The sequence below is a fragment of the Necator americanus genome, chromosome X (genome assembly GCF_031761385.1).
Source record: "Necator americanus strain Aroian chromosome X, whole genome shotgun sequence".
NCBI lineage: Eukaryota > Metazoa > Nematoda > Chromadorea > Rhabditida > Ancylostomatidae > Necator > Necator americanus.
This window is the reverse complement of record NC_087376.1, coordinates 35,246,208-35,249,647: the sequence shown is the minus strand read 5'-3', so window position 1 is coordinate 35,249,647 and position 3,440 is coordinate 35,246,208.

The window sequence follows — 3,440 nt, the reverse complement described above, 5'->3', positions numbered from 1 at the left end:
ATTCTCGTTTTTCTGGTTGGCTCACTCCAATGACAATCGCCCATTTTCATCTTCATACGTCTTTAGCATGTGGATTTGAAATTTTTTTTCTAATGTATACGTCGCTGCACGGAAGAAAACTATGTTTCGTTTCCGTCTTTTTTGTTGTTGCTTATGCTTGTGAATGGAGCCGCAAAACTATAGAACCGTAAGTATTTCCACCAAGTTACCAGTTGAGATTGTTTTTTTCTAATTTATAAGCTCCAAAAGATCCGAAAGCGAAGATCGGAAGTTGCCGGATCCACTTCATGCACTTTATTATCTATCTCTAAATTGTCAGCAGAATACAATTCTCTCTCTTATTGAAATACTTTAAATTCATAGGTAAGAGGATTCGGATTCCAGTGTTTGTCATCGAACGGTGGCGCTAATACAATACCGTACTCGAGAGTTATCCATAGATGATGGCGCTGTCTTTCGGTGAGCAGCATTTTAAGGTCTAAAGGGGCTTTATAGCTCCTAACATCAGTTGTTCACTTAGTATGCACCGTTATGTTCTGCTTTTTTTCGCTGGTCCTAGTTGAAAAGCGTTAGAACGACTTGGACTGAATGGGGGTTATGTGAAAATATTACCGTGAATTAAACATTACATGATCATTCCTTAATCAAAAGCGTTGCTGCGTTGATTCCTCAGAGACCGGCGACGTACTCCTGAGTATAATTCCTAATTCGGTTGATGTTTCCCTTCATTTCATGCCTATTGTTTATAACATACTTTAAAAAAAACCGGGAATCAAAGATAATTTGCCGCATCTGGTTGGCTTGTGATATTTAATCTTCGTGTAGTTTCGCCACAACAGTACTTCGTTTTGGAAAGGCCAATCAGGTGACTTAACCTGTGGTGGGTTGCCCGCGGCGTTATGCGCGAAATGAGAGGAGCGGGAAATTATCTCACATGTATAGAGTTATGGGGAATGCACGAAAAATTGGGAGTCGAGTGCCGAGACCTTGAAGTATCCGCTTTTTTGATCATTCAAGTAGTTTAATGCGGCTGCTCACAAGTCGATGTATCGAGTAGTCAGTGTTCTTATCCTCCCAGACAAATCTGGAACCAATTACCCTGGAGGGATGAAAGGCTTAGTGAGCACTAAGGCGGATTCGAACCTCAGATCGACCGTGCAGGAAGCGGAACCTCTAACCGCTACGCTACACCCGCCCATATATCCTTGATGCAAACCTTTAATATTGCCCATTTTGATTTCAGGTTGTAATTCAGAGTGGGAACATTTCTGAGCTCGTATCCAACAAAATTTTTCAAGTTGGATAAACGTGCTCCAGCAGAAAAAATCTACCTTCGTTAGAGGCGCAGCAGAAATACATTTCCACCCGTTTTAGCAGTGGAAATATTGCTGCAAAAAACAACTAGGTCCCGCAGTGAAGTGCAGTTGTACCGAGTTTCCGCCAACAAAATAACCATGTGGATAGCACGACTGGACAAAGCATTTGCAGATGGTTTTGCTTCCATCGTATTTATCCTTCCAAGGACAAATATACTGGATATGGGCTCACATTTCCACAATTCCAATTCCATTTCCTTCAAAGATCATATGCGTCGCAGCGATTGCGGCGCTACTGCGTGCCGACATCGTAGCGGCTTTCGATAGCGTTCCGATTCTCACGAGGTCTTGCGCTGCGGACTTGGTGGAATTCGTAGTGTGCAAACATTCGAAATAGCCGCTCACTCAGCCTCGTACCTTCGCTACAGTGCCGCAATTTTTCGAACGCTCAGCTCGAGCGCTGACCTACAATTCCGATCAATTCGAGCAGTGTCAGACGTCTTTTTGTGAGCCATACTTTCACAGAAACATTCTACTGCTTAAGGTTGATTAGAAATAAGTTTAAAGGTATCATAATCTATCAGTTTCGCTCCGCATACCCTATATTTTTCTACATTTTATGCATTTTCTAGTCGTTCCTCAAAAACTCTCCTTAGCTTAACATCTCTAGAGTTTTTCCCGAACGGCCCATGTTTCCTGATGGTCTCCACCTCCTCCACTATTTTTCCTTCGAATGATTAATTACGGATGTTCATCAGTGACTTCTCGGCATGTGTAATGTGCAGAAAGTGTGCATCACCACCTCCTCATTTCATGGTCGATCTCCACGCTCAGCTTAGGAATACATGTTACTTCAGTCGTTTGAAGGTGGATTTTTTTTTTTCGTCGTGTTTACCGAGAGTGCGACCAGGAGTTATCGCGCACTTGTGACCTCCTTTCTTTCGTATTAATTTCTCCTTCAGAACTGTAACTTTTATCGAAGCAGTTCCTCAGGGATCATATTCATTCTCTTCATTGTTGATTCCACCTTTATTTATTTCTGAGCTACGTATCTTGGTTGAATCTCACTGCTCAGGCTACTCTCCTTTCATTTTTATCTTTTTATTCTTACCCATGTTTTGTTTTTATTCGTCGTAGTTTCCGCTTCTTTTAAGACCTTAGTTCTACGACCTCAACCTGAATGTTTGTGATAGTGTCTTATCGAAGTCTTACCAAACAGTCGAATATTATCCTGTCCGGTTGTGGTTTCAGATCTTTCTTAGGTTCTTACGCTTTTCTTTCGTTCCTTGCGTACTTGTTTCTAATTGTTGAGGAATAAGTTCCCTAGTATATTGTACAATTGTTTATTCCTTAATGTCTCCCTTTGCTCTGGCATATATTTTCCCAATCAATTAAGGACCTATGTAGGCTGATATTTAGGTGTAGTGAACATCTCTTATTTTTCCCTGTACCGTCATCCTCTATTCCTCACTCCCTCTCTCATTTCTTCATCATTCAGGAGGAAGGAAATCAAACTTTAACACGCCCAGTGAACGATCTGAAAAATCAAAATTATTCTCGAGTAATGTGGACCTTAGGAAGAAAAGCAGTTGAGAGAAGAATACGTTGTCCTTACCGGATCTTGTTGCTCCTATGCTCTGCTTCCATTTGTTTCATCATCATTCATTGAGAAATCCATGCAGGAGCACTTATGATTATGTGACAAAGAAAAGTATTGTGCAAATAGTCGCAGCGGCAATCAATATGCATTTTTTGCTCTCCACAATTGCTTCCGTATATTCAGCTTCACACTGCTTTGTTAAGTCCGCTTACTGCGGTGAATTCCTTTTGTATTTTCTTGAAATAGTCCTTCAGCTAGCTAATTAGCGTCTTCATGCTTCAACTTTCTTCTGGTGTGAGCTGACTGACATTTTCTTCTAGTGAGAGAAGACTTCTATATTGAATGACAGACCAAACTGAAGATGTGACTCAAGCATGACTTCACTTTTCTTTTTTGTATATAGAAGTTAGGCACTTTCCCACGCTTGCGAAGGAACTTGAGGAAACATTTTTTCGAAAAACTTTAGCCCTTCTTCCATTTTCCAGATTTACAGGCAAAAAAATAGCAGGAAGTTTATTTTTGTT